Source organism: Salvelinus namaycush, chromosome 26 (assembly GCF_016432855.1).
Source record: "Salvelinus namaycush isolate Seneca chromosome 26, SaNama_1.0, whole genome shotgun sequence".
Lineage (NCBI taxonomy): Eukaryota > Metazoa > Chordata > Actinopteri > Salmoniformes > Salmonidae > Salvelinus > Salvelinus namaycush.
In genome coordinates, this window is record NC_052332.1 from 13,507,715 (window position 1) to 13,525,826 (window position 18,112).

The 18,112-nt window shown below is 41.1% G+C and overlaps 1 protein-coding gene and 1 pseudogene across 3 annotated transcripts in view; both read right to left on the bottom strand.

Moving 5' to 3' along the window:
* LOC120020969 (erbin-like) overlaps positions 1-4,746 on the bottom strand; it is a 145,185-nt gene extending 140,439 nt beyond the window's left edge. For all 3 annotated transcript variants that reach the window (XM_038964641.1, XM_038964642.1, XM_038964640.1), the window contains exon 1: positions 4,134-4,746. The gene's annotated coding sequence lies outside the window, so the exon portion shown is untranslated. The remainder of the gene's footprint in view (positions 1-4,133) is intronic.
* Positions 4,747-7,319: 2,573 nt separating this feature from the next.
* Positions 7,320-11,940, bottom strand: LOC120021884 (annotated as a pseudogene).
* Positions 11,941-18,112: the final 6,172 nt, after the last annotated feature.

An 18,112-nucleotide genomic window follows, 5' to 3' on the forward strand; every position in this document is an offset into this window, starting at 1 on the left:
TCGAATAAAAATTAATGAGAGAGAGAACAGATGATTCTTTTGTTTAGGCTACATGTGGCTTTGGCTATCATCTAGAGCAGTGGTCAGCAACCGGTCGATCGCGATATTCAAGGCATTCCTAATCGTTTACCAAACATTTCTGTAGAAAAGCCAATGATAAAGGCATTAAAGGCCTGCGCTGTTGGCAGTAGGTGCACTTGATTCAAAAGCCCTGCACATCGGGTAGGCAGTGTTACCATTTTGAATCATTTAATTTGTATGAAAAGAAGATGAGAAAAAAAAGCCTACCCGGCAGACTTTCATATGAAATAACTGTAGCGCTTATTCATAAAATACCTACATTTACATCCTGTAATAAAGTCAGATTAATGATTTGCTGTATCATTGTATCATTTATTTCAATTTTTACTGTTCAAAGGAAAATATCCCGGTCATACCTTTTCTTCTCTACCCAACTTATCAATGTCATTTTTTGTGACTTATTTCATTTAGTGACGACAAACAAACATTTGAGTCAAGTGTTAACTTAAGAGTATACTTAACATAGTTTAGGTCATGCTCTATACTGAACACCACTGCATTTGCAATTTAATACAGTGCTACTAAAGATGGCACCTTTATGAGGGTACAATTATTAATATAGTGGCTTGTTTTTTTTTTTTTTACTGATGCACATGTTTAGACAAATGTGTGCATCAGATGGCTAAATCGAATGGCCCACGCAGTAGGCACAATCAGATAGCTCAAATCACTGTGCCTACAGCTTCCACGACCCCGGCCACAGCAACGTTTGATACCAGCCTACATCAGATTTCATAACTTTTAAAACCATGACCAGAGTGACTCAAAGAATACAGCAAAGAGCTACTGTTTTTATGAGTGAGTTCATGTAAGTTTTTATTCAGCACTGTCACTGTTTTTATTCGACACTATTACAAAACATGCCTCTCCCTACGTCCACTCACGCTGCAATGAATGAGTAGTCAAGTGTATCGACAGCCCTGCGTTTTCATAAGGAAGATGGTGTTCCCTCTCTCTGGTCAGCCTCACCGGAAGAAAGGAAGGAGAGAGCAGGGACCATGAGAGGCGGACCCTCCGCTGCTCTCTTCCTCTCTCCGCTGAGACTTATTCCATGTTCAAAACAACTGGGAACTAGGAAATATCTGACTTCAGTGCATTCAAGACAACTGGGAACTCCAAAAATAAAAAATAAAAGAGAACCGGTCATCCATCTAGGAAATCCAAGTCGGAAACTCTGGCATCTTTCTAGAGCTCCAACTTATTTGACCTCTTTCACTTTACCTCAGTAATTTTCTATTAAAAAGGTATCTTTACTTTTACTAAAGAATGACAATTGGGTACTTTTTCCACCACTGCCAAAATACAAGTGGCCTACTTCCTTATAGCAAGGCTTGGTTGGTCAAATCTGATTATACAATCAAATCACCCTCATACACTTTATCTTACTAAACCTTGCATTGGTAACCGGTATGAACATGCCAGGAAAAGAAATGCTACAGCCTACACTTTGCCTACAAGACTTCAACAAAACCATGGTCAGCCTCAAACCAAAAGCACAATCAATCTTACCAATAAGCCTAGTAAAAGAACAAATAATTCAACATGGGCCAAATTTGAATTGGCTGTTCTACAGGACTGCAATCAGAGGGAGCCGAGGACCATTGTGTGTAATATGCTCACTCACGTCTACTGCTGTACATTGAAATTCTATACTGCAGCCGAGGACCCATGTGTGTAATATGCTCACTCACGTCTACTGCTATGAAATTCTAAACTGCCTGTAAGAGGTTGGTGCTGTTACCAAGAAGCTTAAACTTGCAGGCTAACAGAAACCCGACGGAGAGAATTTTATTTGGCACATCTTAGATAGCTAACTTAATAGTTATAATCTATTTAGCTGACAAACAGTAGTGAATTTTATACAAGTGTAAATTGATCACCTCACTTAAGTTCTGCTGCAGGAGTGACTTACCTCACGAAGCTCCCATTTTGCTTGTTGTGCTTTTTTGTAAACAAACACGTGACTGGCTCAAATCGCTGTTTTGGGAAACCATCCCATGTCTTTTTCCAAATACCCTGGTATATACGGTATACCGCCCAAGCCCCATTTTTCAGACATTTTAATTGCAAAGTCATGTCTTTCTAGTCAATATCACAACACATTTTACCAATCTGTGAGGTAAAGTTGTTAAAGTATTCAATAATTTAGCAGTGTATGGGCCTCACGGGTGGCGCAGTGGTCTAAGGCACTGCATCGCAGTGCTAGCTGCGCCACCAGAGTCTCTGGGTTCGCGCCCAGGCTCTGTCGCAGCCGGCCGCGGGAGGTCCGTGGGGCGACGCACAATTGGCTTAGCGTCGTCCGGGTTAGGGAGGGTTTGGCTGGTAGGGATATCCTTGTCTCATCGCGCTCCAGCGACTCCTGTGGCGGGCCGGGCGCAGTGCGCGCTAACCGAGGGGGGCGGGTGCACGGTGTTTCCTCCGACACATTGGTGCGGCTGGCTTCCGGGTTGGAGGCGCGCTGTGTTAAGAAGCAGTGCGGCTTGGTTGGGTTGTGCTTCGGAGGACGCATGGCTTTCGACCTTCGTCTCTCCCGAGCCCGTACGGGAGTTGTAGCGATGAGACAAGATAGTAATTACTAGCGATTGGATACCACGAAAATTGGGGAGAAGGGGATAAAATTTAAAAATAATAATAATAAAATAAAAAAATGTAGCAGTGTATTTCAGATGGAATCAAAGCATTAGAATGTACCAGAGGCCCCCCACCACCACCCGTGAAAACACTAGCACTCGAGAGAAAGGGTTAAAAACAGACCCTGTTAATGAGGACTTGAGCAGCGTTACTTGAACTGTGCCTTGCCTTGCATTTTCCGTTACCAGGATGGCTCAGGATGTCAAATCAACAGGATCACCTTTGGACAGTTCTAATAACCTGAGGTGTTAGTTTGGCCTGGGTAAGTGTGTGTGTGCTGGTGCTGAGTAGTCAGCCTGATAATCCAGTGAAGATGAGCCTGCCTACCAAGAGCCTACAATCCCCTGAATCAACCTTATCTTGTTAGCTAGATTCATCACCTGCTAATTATCTAAACTCACTAACCACAAAAGCTACACAAAGCAGTCATAAAAATAAAAATAAAGGTTTTACTTGGCATAGACAAAGCATATGGTGACTCACAGGTAAGGCTTGTAATAGCCTACTTATCCAGGGTAAATACAAAATCATAGATGTTTACATATTAAATAGAAATTCACAGCTTCATGGTTTTATAAAATGTTCACCTCCCATTTTAAAATCCCAGAGTCATTGTAGGGTGCCGGTCTAGCTAGCTAATCATTCTAGAATGAGAATGTCATTGGATAGCTCCATTTTTACCACTAAGGTTACCATATCAGATAAATCCGTCGTGAGATTAGCCTCACTGGCTTGCATTAAAATACATGATCAAAACCAGCAGATTGAAGTTAGCCTGGGATTCTAGCTAATCGTATTAGTAAAGGTGAAAGCTAATGAAAATGCCAAGATATCGAGTACAGGTCAAGACATCTGTCCTAAAACACGAACTGAAGGTATTCGGCACATGAAGTGATGAACAACATGCATTTAATCTCGTTATTTACAGTTCTTTGTCCTCTTATTTCCTTCCGCATTATACTGATTGTCAATAAAGAGGAGTCGTGCCTTTATCTGTGTCACGCCTATGGAACGACTGCATTATCCAATATGTTAGCCAGGATGAAACATTGTCAGATAGCAATTCATTGGGTTGTTGGTCGCCTACTAGCTAGTAGGGTTACCTAGTTAACACAGAAAGTACACGGTAGATTTGACATTCCAGTTCAGGAAAACAAAACAATAGTAATTGTCAGATTGTGATATTCCAGTCTGTAAAACTAACAACCTATCTAGTTTGCTATAACAAAATATAACTAACTAGCCAAAGCCATTCCATTAGTAATTGTGAGCTTGCCAACACTTTTGTAAGGAAATCCACCTGTGAAGAGTGCAAGTTAACGAGAACACACACACACACCAACCGCTAGTTTGCTAGCTAGCTAACGCGTTACAGCAAAGTGGTTATGGTAGAACAAGTGTCGTTAACTGACTTCACTTACCGTAAAATGATGTCGAATTAGTTATATAGTCCGGAAATTGCTTAAAAACCACGAAACTTTTAAACTGTATAAATTCGCTGGCCGACTACGTTTTCCCCTTCAAGCATCCACTCAAAGTACACTTAGCGTTAGCTAGCTAGATAACTGGCTAGCTATCCAGTTAGCAAACGCATTCTTTCGCGAGAGACCAATCCCCTCGAAAGTTGTTTAGCATTCCGAGTTTGCGTCTCGCTGAAAAACAGTGTCCAGTGTGTCCGACAATAAACAAAAAGTAATGACTAAAATAAAACGGGGGACACACAAGTATTCGATTTGATAAGATATATGGGTTAAAAATATAAAAAGGAACATTAAAATGAATCCAAAATGTCCACAACAGCCAATGAAATTGCTACAAGCAACAACAAAAAAATCCACCACCACGAAAGAAGAATCCTTTGCTTTGAAGAACGCCGCGACGAAATGTTTTCAATCCTAATCTCCCGTTCTTTTTGCCATTCAAAAAATTATACATACATCTTGTTTGTGGCAAAAACACGCTACAATTCACGACGAAACACAGAGTTGGCCACAGACTGTCAAACCAACACCAGTGTATGCTGCTGTATCGTTGGCCCAGTCAGTAAATCCAGTGGTGGCAACGACAACCCTGCATCTGATGGGCATGTTGATGTAACCAATGAAATTGGTGTATCAGTCGTTTGTAAATTATGTTCACCAATACGCTTTGTGGAGAGGTAGCTAGGACATATTTTACAGTATATTTTTCGCTGTTGTGATACTTACTGCTCACAATTACTTGGAAGGTTATTTTATATGTTTTTTTACAACAGAAAACAATGTACATTTGTTGTTGTGTTAACAAGACTCGCATTAGGTCCATTGAGGGATATGCACATGTCAAAGGGGTACAGTCACTCAAACAGAGTAAAGTGATGATAGTGATGGAATGTGTCACTGATGCATAATAATAATCGAGTTATTTTCCCTCCCTTCTTTGATGTAATAACCGCTGATACCATTTGAATAGATTAAAGTAATTATCCAATGATCCCCTGTGAAGATACATTGGGAAATAAGCGTTGTTTTGACATGACATAAATAATTACTCCCAAATACAACAGAGAGACCGAAGAACATCAATGTAGCTACAAGTGCAATAGCATATACTGCATTTGAACGAATATGAACTGCATTTGAAAGAATATGTTTTAGACATCACCTTGTGAGCAAATTCGATTTCAAATGGTGATTTTTCTATGATGTTCCAGCCTTTAGCCAGAGAGTGGTTTCTCAGACCAGGATTGCATCTACCCCTGGACTGAAAAGCATGCCCAACTGAGAATATCCATTGAAGTGCTTTTTAGTTAAGGCTTAATCTTGGTCCTGACCCTGGAAACTGGCCATAATGTACAATGGTCAGTGTAATGCGATGATGTATTATGTTTTGTCTCCCCCTTGTGGACACATACACACACACAAAACAGTATTTGTATTAATTAAGGATCCCCATTAGCTGCTGCCAATCTTCCTGGGGTCCAAACACATTAAGGCACATAACAAAAATAACAAAAAACAGTACATCATATAATGTCATTAAACCACTACATATCCTTACACCACTCCCTGTATACCAAGACTGTGTGGCATCACACAGTTCCCACTTCATCATCATCAAGTTCGCTGACCCCTTACAAAAAAGATTGCAGTTTTGAAACTGTCGTAAAAGTGCTGTAACTGCAGTTTACTGAGGTATTTTGGATGCAGTAATTGCAGAATACTGCACCCTAAGTGCAGATACACTGCAAAATTACAGCAGAATTTTTATTTTATTTTGGACGCAGTATTTTCAGCTCTACTGCACACTAACTGCCGTTATACTGCAGTGTACTGCAGTTATGCTGTACTCTGACTGCAATCTTTTTTCATAAGGGACAACACGATTACCAACAACGACGAGAGAGCCTAGGCACTCTGACGGCATGGTGCCAGGTAAACAACCTCTCCCTCAACGTCAGCAAAACAAAGGAGCTGATTGTGGACATCAGGATGATCCAGGCTGGGCATGCTCCCATCCTCATCAACGAGACTGCCGGTGGAGACGGTCAAAAACTTCAAGTTCCTTGGCATACACATCTCAGAGGAGCGGAAATGGTCAAACCACACAGACACTGAAGAAACTCTGCCTGTCGTCGAGGGCCCTCACAGTGTTCTACAGGAGCATCATTGAGAGCATACTGTCGGGCTGCATCACAGCCTGGTACAGCAACTCCACCACCGCTGACCGCAAGGCTCTTCTGTTGGTACGTTCAGCCAAATGAACCATTGGATGCACACTGCCTGCCCTCCAGGACACCTACAACACCAAGTGCCGCAGGATGGCCAAGAAGATCATCAAGGACATCAGACACCTGAGCCACGGGCTGTTCTCCTCACTTCCATCATTCAGATGTGGGCAGTATAGAAGCATCATGGCAAAAACTGTCAGAGTGGCCAGTAGCTTCTACCCCCAGACCATCAGGCTGCTGAATAGCCACTAGGCATCTAGATACCTGCTCTCCCTGTCCCCCTCCTGCCCCCCGGACTTCCTAATAATCTATCTACAACACAAAATGTATGTCTCTTCACATTCCGCGTTATTCCATAAGGTGTAGTTAATCTGTTTTATTTAATCGAGGTTGTTCCGATAGTCTTACCAGTGAAAAGACAAAAAGCAGGAGGATTGTTATTTTATTAATTCAAACAGCTTATTTTTTATTTAACCTTTAACTAGGCAAGTCAGTTAAGAACAAATTATATTTACAATTTACAGCTTAGTGGTAGTAAGAAGGGTTATTATGATTAAAGTACTTTTCACTGAAAATATAACACACGTATTGTCATCTTTTTGAGATACCTTTTCATATTGACCAAGTAAAAATAACCATACTTTTGCAGTTGCCTTTTCTGTTCCAAGCTTTGTCAGTATGTAAGACTGAAAATATAACATCAAATACCAAGGTAGCACAGCATTTCTCACACAAAAACAAGCCGTTTCAAGTGAGTGAAAACTCCCCCACCTTACTATTATAGTGCTCAAACAATTAACACAATATGGCAACTCCAATACAATAACAACAGGTACATCAACTGTATAAAAAGAAAAACATATTGTCATCTGGAGTGAGAGCGAGAGGGGGGGAGAAGTCAGTGATGACCATTCATTGTTCCCTCAGCTTTGGCCAATCCCTTGCAGTGAAAGAACACATCCTAGCAAGGTTCACGACCCAGGCATGTCCCTTCCATTCACAGAGCCACCAGCCTCCAGAATCACCCTCTTGAACTCCTTCACCACCTGATGATAAGATGGGCATACAGAACATGTCAGTCAAAAGAAACTTAAGGCTTAAATTCAAGTTATTCCTCTCTACATAGAGTGTGTGGGTACATAAGAGTAAATCATGATAAATTGTGTACAGTGCCTTGCGAAAGTATTCACACCCTTGGCATTTTTCCTATTTTGTTGCCTTACAACCTGGAATTAAAATTCATTTTTGGGGGGTTTGTATCATTTGATTTACACAATATGCCTACCACTTTGAAGATGCAACATTTATTGTGAAACAAACAAGAAAAAAAACAGAAAACTTGAGCGTGCATAACTATTCTCCCCCCCAAAGTCAATACTTTGTAGAGCCACCTTTTGCAGCAATTACAGCTGCAAGTCTCTTGGGGTATGTCTCTATAAGCTTGGCACATCTAGCCACTGGGATTTTTTACCCATTCTTCAAGGCAAAATTGCTCCAGCTCCTTCAAGTTGGATGGGTTCCGCTGGTGTACAGCAATCTTTAAGTCATAGCACAGATTCTCAATTGGATTGAGGTCTGGGCTTTGACTAGGCCATTCCAAGACATTTAAATGTTTCCCCTTAAACCACTCGAGTGTTGCTTTGGCAGTATGCTTAGGGTAATTGTCCTGCTGGAAGGTGAACCTCCCAGTCTCAAATCTCTGGAAGACTGAAACAGGTTCCCTCAAGAATGTCCCTGCATTTAGCGCCATCCATCATTCCTTCAATTCTGATCAGTTTCCCAGTCCCTGCCGATGAAAAACATCCCCACAGCATGATGCTGCAACCACCATGCTTTACTGTGGGGATGGTGTTCTCGGGGTGATGAGAGGTGTTGGGTTTGCACCAGACATAGCGTTTTCCTTGATGGCCAAAAAGCTACATTTTAGTCTCATCTGACCAGAGTACCTTCTTCCATATGTTTGGGGTGTCTCCCACATGCCTTTTGGCTAACACCAAACGTGTTTTCTTATTTTTTTCTTTAAGCAATGGCTTTTTTCTGGCCACTCTTCCGTACAGCCCAGCTGTGTGGAGTATACGGCTTAACGTGGTCCTATGGACAGATACTCCAATCTCCGCTGTCGAGCTTTGCAGCTACTCAGGGTTATCTTTGGTCTCTTTGTTGCCTCTCTGATTAATGCCCTCCTTGCCTGGTCCGTGAGTTTTGGTGGGCGGCCCTCTCTTGGCAGGTTTGTTGTGGTGCCATATTCTTTCCATTTTTAAATAATGGATTTAATGGTTCTCCGTGGGATGTTCAAAGTTTCGGATATTTTTTTATAAACCAACGCTGATCTGTACTTCTCCACAACTTTGTCCTTGACCTGTTTGGAGAGCTCCTTGTTCTTCATGGTGCCGCTTGCTTGGTGGTGCCTCTTGCTTAGTGATGTTGCAGACTCTGGGGCCTTTCAGGACAGGTGTATATATACTGAGATCATGTGACAGATCATGTGATACTTAAATAAAGTCCCCCTGTGTGCAATCAAACTAATTATGTGACTTCTGAAGGTAATTGGTTGCACCAGATCTTATTTAGGGCCTTCATAGCAAAGGGGGTGAATACATATGCACACACCACTTTTCAGTTAAACATTGTAGAATGCTTTGAAACAAGTAATATTTTTCATTTCACTTCACCAATTTGGACTATTTTGTGTATGTCCATTACATGAAATCTAAATAGCAATTAATTTAAATTACAGGCTGTAATGAAACAAAATAGGAAAAACGACAAGGGGGTGAATACTTTTGCAAGGCACTGTAATATTACACACGCGGTAGCATTCAAAGATGCTTGCCAATCAAAGGGAACTTGCAGGCTTAAATTCTCTTTCTTCTTAAAACTATAGATGCATAAAAAAAAGGAATATGGTAACTCAAGATGAATGGTGAGTGGAGTGGATTGACTGTGCCATACCTTAGGGTTCATTATTCCTCTCTATTTTAAAACGACTGACGAAGATGCCCATGGAGTAGACCTCGCTCCACAGGTAGCCATAGTACTGGCCATCGTAGCCCCCAGCCAAGTGACTGAAACTGGTTGTCATATTAGTGCCTGGAGGAAAAGTAATAATTTTGTATTCTTTGAGAACAATACATCCTTACAGGAGGAACATTGCTTTAAATTGTTCATTCATATTCTAATTAAATTTGCATTATATTGTCACTGGTGTGAGACCTGGAGTAGCGGGGATCCACAGGATCTCTTGGTAGTGCTTGGCGAACACCTTGGCAGTGTCCGCTTGGGACTTGGTGTGCAGAGAATGGTCCACTTTACTGAGCACTACCTGACACTGGTTCATCAGACTTGAACAAGACAGGCACAGGAGTGGGAGTATATTGGATGTCAAGTTATTTTATGGTATTTTAACAAATATTTTAGATTTGAAGGGAACAGACATGCATGCTGTCCAGTAGATATATACAGTACAATAGACCCAGTAGGATAGATCCAATAGGATAGATGCACTGCTTATTTCTTAGTTACCTTATTACATATGAATGGGTGAATTGGTGGAGAGGTTACTGTATGTGTGACATCTGACCTGTGTTGGTGACTCGGGAGGAAATTAGTTTGTTGAGCAGATTGTCAGAGATGGGGCTCCTTCTCCCATACCCAGTTCTCCAGTATCTGAAATGACACCTCCACAAAGTCTATCTCTCCAAGGGTCCCACTGAACTCTGAGAACGTCATCTAGCGAGGGATTCATGGAGATTAGAAAACACTGCAGCTTTTCAGGACCAGGCTGGTGATTATTGCGTCGAGGTTAGTGTTGAATGTGCACCCAATGAAACTTGAGTTAGCAACCCATTAAATGGATGTGTGCTTGACATCATACTGTATGCTACTGGATATCCTACCCCTCCCCCACCCCTCCAGCAGAGCAACCTACCCTGGAGCAGAGCTTGTACATGATGTGGCCAAACTCATGGAAGAAGTTCTCCACCTCGTGGTGCTGCAGCAGAGAGGGCCAGCATTTCGTAGGCTTGGTTAAGTTGGCCACCACGGCCACTGCCGGCAGCCTACGTTTCCCATCAGCCCACCGACAGCCCGGCTGGAGCCCACAGAAAGGACACAAGATCAACGATTCAAAATCAAGCACGGTGTGAATCATGCTCTGGACCTTATAATTAGCCACAATAGTATGATATCTGCTATGGAAGCTTCAACGAAGCAACTAGCTCTGCATCCCTACCAGGAGTGTACAACTATAGCCCCATACAGTCCTGCTGATGTTCATTCTTCCGTGGCCTTTCAGCTGGACTATCTGGGATGCAGGTTCAAGTAGAACTGGCCAATCTTCTCCTCGGTGGCCGAGTCCAGTACGGAGTAGAGGCTGACGTTGTTGTATCACACGTGAGCGTTGTTCACCCTCTTAAAGGTTAGCCCCAGCAGGTCCTGTTAGATACTGAGGAGCCCCTCTGTCACCACCTCGGGAAGAAAGTACTTGATCAGCTTGTCCTTGTCCGCGGCAAACTTCACCTGCTCCACCTGGTTCATGTAGTCGGGCATGTCCCAGGCATTGATTTGTCCATGAAAGGCTTTTCACCGCATGGCACAGTCCCTGTTCTTCAGGGCCAGGTTGTACTTCCTTTCCTTCAAGCACACCGGCTTCAGTTTCTCCTAGAACTCACCTGTAAAGTAGAGGACATGGAAATTATATCAAAATGGAGTGGATGCCACCTCACCTCAATTAGCTGTTTTATTTTCAAGTTTCTTTCCACAATTTGTGATTATAGTGCTAGAAAAGTTATTGAAGCACAGAGGCTGCTGACTCATAAACATATTCCGGATCTGACTATTGGTAAGACATTACATATTTATTAAATATCTATTGCATTTATATCTGAATACTGTGTAATACAGTTCTACATTGATTTATTGATAGGCCATGAATACAGAAAGCATGCCACGTGTTGGTATTCAAGTACATTCTTGGCGTGGGTACTCATTGCCAGTAGCTGTGCCACCTTTGACCTCAGCTCAATCAGCTGCTCCAAAATGACTGTGTTAAACCTGCAACAAGACGGAAAAAAATTAAACTTTCAGGAAGTCTGGCACATGGTCATAAATACTGCATGTTGACTTCTATGAGAACTCTCTGAACTCTATCAATACATTTTTGAGACTTGAGAACAAGGGTATTCAACAGCATAAACTTGTCGTGGGGATAGAAATAGATGGTCCTGAAATAGATGGATAAACCTACTATGTTATTTTATTTTTTCTAGGGTGCCTGGATTTCTGAAGGAACTGCACCCCTTGGCACCCTTATAATTCCAAACTTTGTTATAGTAGATGCCAAGTGGCATACCAACATTGCAGATTTAAAAAAAATAATCAACCAACCAAACAATAAATCAATGAATAAAACAATACATTAATCTATTATCAATATGATTTGTATAGCACTTTTTACAAGTACAAGTGGACCAACAGCAAGAGGTTGCCTCCTTACACCTGCTGTGGAAAGCATCTTCCATCGTCTCCATCTTCCTTTTCATTTTTTTTATTTCACCTTTATTTAACCAGGTAGGCTAGTTGAGAACAAGTTCTCATTTACAACTGCGACCTGGCCAAGAATAAAGCAAAGCAGTTCGACACATACAACAACACAGAGTTAAACATGGAATAAACAAACATACAGTCAATAATACAGTAGAAAAAAAGTATATATACAGTGTGTGCAAATGAGGTAAGAGATAAGGGCAATAAAGGCAATAAATAGGCCATGGTGGCAAAGTAATTACAATATACCAATTAAACACTGGAGTGATTGATGTGCAGAAGATGAATGTGCAAGTAGAGATACTGGGGTGCAAAGGAGCAAGATAAATAAATAAATACAGTATGGGGATGAGGTAGTTGGATGGGCTATATTACAGATGGGCTATGTACAGGTGCAATGATCTGCGAGCTGCTCTGACAGCTGGTGCTTAAAGCTAGTGAGGGAGATATGAGTCTCCAGGTTCAGTGATTTTTGCAGTTCGTTCCAGTCATTGGCAGCAGAGAACTGGAGCGTACAGGTCGCAATGGTGGGTAGTATATGGGGCTTTGGTGACAAAACGGATGGCAATGTGATAGACTGCATCCAATTTATTGAGTAGAGTGTTGGAGGCTATTTTGTAAATGACATCGCCGAAGTCGAGGATCGGTAGGATGGTCAGTTTTACGAGGGTATGTTTGGCAGCATGAGTGAAGGATGCTTTGTTGTGAAATAGGAAGCAGATTCTAGATTTAATTTTGGATTGGAGATGCTTAATGTGAGTCTGGAAGGAGAGTTTACAGACTAACCAGACACCTAGGTATTTGTAATTGTCCACATATTCTAAGTCAGAACCGTCCAGAGTAGTGATGCTGGACGGGCGGGCAGCGATCGGTTGAAGAGCATGCATTTAGTTTTACTTGCATTTAAAAGCAGTTGGAGACAACGGAAGGAGAGTTGTATGGCATTGAAGCTCGTCTGGAGGTTAGTTAACACAGTTTCCAAAGAAGGGCATCAGAGGATAGTGGTGAGGGTATGCCAGTCACCTTGTAATGCCTGTCTTCTGTCTTCTCCAGCCCATTCAGATAGCTATCCGCTAAAAATCAAGAGTCAAAACCCAAATATTCTGAGAACATGGTAAGGATATATGAAGAATAATTGACAAGGATATAAAAAACTCATCTGGAGGTTAGTTAACATGTGTAACGAATGTTGTCGGGAGAAGGAGAAGAGGACCAAGGTGCAGCGTGGTAAGTGTTCATTTTTTTATGTTATAAAATAAACTGAACACTGAAATGACAAAAACAACAAAGAGAGAGAACAAAACGAAACAGTTATGTAAGGTATACACACAAAACAGAAAACAATCACCCACAACTCAAAGTGGGAAAACAGGCTACCTAAATATGGTTCTCAATAAGAGACAACGATTGACAGCTGCCTCTGATTGGGAACCATACCAGGCCAAACACATAAATACAAAACCTAGAACAAAACATAGAATGCCCACCCCAACTCACGCCCTGACCAAACCAAAATAGAGACATAAAAAAGAAACTAAGGTCAGAACGTGACAACATGTGTTAATATGTGCCGACACAATCCTGTCCTTTGACCTCATGGCTTGGTTTTTGCTCTGACATGCACTGTCAACTGTCGAACCTTATATAAACAGGTGTGTGCCTTTCCAAATCATGTCCAATCAATTGAATTTATCATGGTGGACTCCAATCAAGTTGTAGAAATATCTCAAGAATGATCAATGAAAACAGGATGCACCTGAGCTCAATTTTCGAGTCTCATAGCAAAGGGTCTGAATACTTATGTAAATATGTTTTTTTATTTGTAATAAATTTGCAAACATTTCTAGAAACCTGTTTTTCCTTTGTCATTATGAGGTATTGTGTGTAGATTGTATTTCATACATTTTTTAATAAGGCTATAACGTAACAAAACGAGGAAAAAGTCAAGGGGTCTGAATACTTTCTGAATGCACTGTACCTTGAAAACTTAATTGCTAAAATGCTAAACATTTTGGGCCTATATCAGCAATGGACTAATGAAACAAATACCAAAAGATAGTTTATTGGTGGAGTTTTCCTTTAAGTACAAAGGGTAATAAATAGTCTGGAGAGAACACTGTCTCCTCTCAGTGTTTTGGCAGTACACCCTCTTCCAGATGATTCATCCAAATCAATTGATTGATAATGAAATAACGTTTCATTATGTTGATGACCAGTTGAGTATGTATGATATGTGAACATGATAGTCAGTGGAGTAACAGTGGTTTTAACCAGGATCAAGCCACTTGGCATCAGCTGCTGCCAGACCATAATCAGGTCAAATTACAACTGTAGGCTAAATATGAACCAGTGGTATCAAATTAGGGCACATTTAGAATGAATGAACTCTCGCCAAAGCCAACAAATTTATTACGTAACACCTCAAAATAAGAATTATTTTACTCCTGCTCCATTTTTTATCATAAATGATTTTGGCCATGTGTGTATGTGTATATTGTACTTATAATAGTTAGTTAATAGGTACTTAAGATCCTTATAAATAAAGTAGTCAAAAGTTGAGTATTTGGTCTCTCAGCTTGGTACTCTACAAACAAGCCCCCACTGTATATGATGAAACACTTCTTTCTGGCCAGTATTGCAAGGTGTCATTAACTACACAGTAACAACTGTCAGTGTTTCCCTAGCACTACACCGCTGATTCAAATAATGAACTCATCATAAACCTTTCATTATTTGAATCAGCTGTATAGTGCTAGGGGAAAAAACGTCCACTCCTTGGGATCCCCAGGACCGAGTTAGGTAAGCCCTGATGTAAGTAGTAGCTCCACAATGTTGAGAGGGATTGGGGGTCGCCCCCAATTCTCAATAAGAGATCTGAAAGTCTAGGTTTGAGAAAGAAATGTCACTAATTATTGTGAGAAAATGTTTATTAAGAAAACACATTTCTCAGATCTTTTACCTAATGGTGGTGCTCTAAACATGTGCAAATTCCCATTGGAACACAACCATTTAAAAGTGCAGGGCTTGTGCAACGTGTCATACCTTCATTCCTTTTTCATCGTACAGTAATGATATACAGTACCAGTCAAAAGTTTGGACAACCACTCATTCCAGGTGTCGTGTATGCGTAAATGGCTGTAAGGGAGTCAGGTGCAGGAGAGCAGATATTTTGTAGCCAACGGAGCCTTTTATTTAGGCGAACCAAAAACACACGGCAAAGTGAACACGAAATAACAATACGGGTTAATATAACCCAGCGCAACAGACTAACGTGCAGGTGTAGAAGCACGGTGGCTAGGAAAAACTCCCTAGAAAGGCCAAAACCTAGGAAGAAACCTAGAGAGGAACCAGGCTATGAGGGGTGGCCAGTCCTCTTCTGGCTGTGCCGGGGTGGAGATTATAACAGAACATGGCCAAGATGTTCAAATGTTCATAAATGACCAGTATGGTCAAATAATAAATCAGGAGTAAATATCAGTTGGCTTTTCATAGCCGATCATTAAGAGTATCTCTACCGCTCCTGCGGTCTCTAGAGAGTTGAAAACCGCAGGTCTGGGACAGGTAGCACGTCCGGTGGACAGGTCATGGTTCCATAGCAGAATAAACAATACCACACAAAGACATGGGGGAAACAGAGGGTTAAATACACAACACATAATGAGGGAAATGAGAACCAGCTGTGTGGGAAAACAAGACAAGAAAAATGGAAAATGAAAAATGGATCGGAGATGGCTAGAAGACCGGCGACGTCGACCGCCGAGCACCGCCCGAACAAGGAGAGGCATCGACTTCGGCAGAAGTCGTGACACCAGGTTTAAAAAAAAAAACTATTTTCTACATTGTAGAATAATAGTGAAGACATCAAAACTGTGAAATAACACATGTAGTAACCAAAAAAGATTTAAACAAATCCAAATATATTTTATATTTGAGATTCTTCAATTTAGCTACCCTTTGCCTTGATGACAGCTTTGCACACAGTACCAAAGTATGAGTCATAATACCTAGCAGTCAAACAAGGAAATGGTTCCAATGGTTTTTCCACCGGTCATTCCACGGATTTCAGAACTCGGTCCTCCAGAAAGTTGAAAGCAACACTTTTGCAGTTCTACTACTTGATGTCTTTCAAAAAAGCAGCGTTAGAAAGGATTACCTACACATAATGACCAACTCATGTCATAGACAGAAGCTTGCTACATGGCAGATCAATCCGAACTCATCTCTCGGCATGTCCAGCCCATCCATTATCTCAGCCAATCACGGCTAGCGGGAAGTCTCCTGCCTTTTTCCATGGCTAAACCAACTTGGCTCGTAATTTAACCATTTTATTCGTATTTACAGATGGCATACAAGTTTGTTATTAAGGCCACATAAGGTTCACAAAAATAGAGTACCACAGTATCATAATACCCATAAAACCTAGCAGTCAAACAAGGAAATGGTTCCAATAATTTTTCCACCATAAATTTTCCCCATCGGGCATTATAGAAACGCTTAAAATAAGGGCTTCGTGTTGGCTTACACTGGAGTGATGTTTTGATAACCGTGTACATCTCTCTAGGTCAAGGTGACTTTTATCAATATATTTGCCTGTATTTACCCCCCCAAAATGAAATGTTAATTAGCTGCTAATGTGGCAATCATAAAGAACTACAAATGCCATGATGATCTGGGTGAGACTGCTGAATCGAGGCAAAGGGAAGAATCTCTGGATTAACTGTCTGTTAGCTAAATTTAGTGATTAATATATTGGCTAAAATGTATTTAACAGTACAATTCTGTGAACTGTCTTGTGCAAATGTTAAATTGACACAATACCTGTTAGCAAAGTTATCAGCTAGAGATGACGTGCAGAAGCTTGCAGGGATTTGTAGTCTTGCATGATGTCTACTTTGATGCTAATTAGCATTTGCGAATATGAGAGTAAATAGAGCCGAATATATTGATAAAAGTCTCCTTGTCAGAGAGATTTACATGGTTATCAAATTGTCACGCCACAGTAAGCCTAAACGAAACACAGCCTTTATTTTAAGTGTTTCTAATATTCCCAAAGGGAAACATTTATGGTAGAAAAACGATTGGAACCATTTTCCTGTTTGACAGCTAGGTTTTGTGGGTATTATGACACCTCCACTGTGGGGCTCTATTCATGCGGAATTAACAAACACAACCACGACTTTGACAGTAGCCTTGCACAGCGTTCGACACACTACAATTCGGATCGAAAACGTGACAGCAGCAAGTTCATGACGTTTTCTACGTGCAATTCGCAAAACCCTCTCTTATTCAACCTCTCCTCTTCACAGCTCCAGTAGTGCTACTGAATCGGTTTACTTCCGTTGTAAATGCGCAGGCGCCAGAGATGCATCAATCTGAGAAGTTCTCATGACGCGATAGCAGGGACAGCTGCAAAATATCTCAGGTAGGTGGGCGCACTGGGCGGGGTCGTCGAATGGCATCCCTTGACTCAATGTTGTTATTTACAATGTTACAGTACTGTATTTAGAAGGATAGGAATGAGCAGTGGAGCTGGCTTTGTTTTTCTCCCTTGTATAGGCAGCTTTATTATAGCGATGCTCTGCCATTATAGATTGCAGACTGCACTGCATGGGTAGAGAGGCGCACTTTCGGTGATGATCAGGGAAGATTAATGTATTTGGACACGCTATGTAAATAATAAATATATGTCTGTTATCAAAGACTGCTATTTACTTTAGATAAGGATGCATTAGGTTGACATGTGATGAAAATCCCAAGTGCGGTGTAGCTGGCATTAGCAGCTACACCGCATCATCCCATGTCATCACTACATCTTTTGTTTTGAGGCTGATGTCAACAGAACAGAGGGCTAGAGTTGCCTTGCTTTGAAATGTCAAACACGCATGATTATACATTTGAGGGTTTTACAATTATGCATGGTTGCAAAACTGTCAATGATACAATAGAGAGAATTCATTAAAATGTATGTTTGTATTATGCCATTCCAAACATTGATTGTGTCATAATTTATTTCAGTGCAATGTCAAGTAATATCCCATATTCTTCTATCTAATAATATGGGAAAACATGGGTTCCCTGTTGTGTATATTATGGATAATTTATAATGGCACACCTGGTTGTGCTTGATGTTTATGCAGTACTACTGTA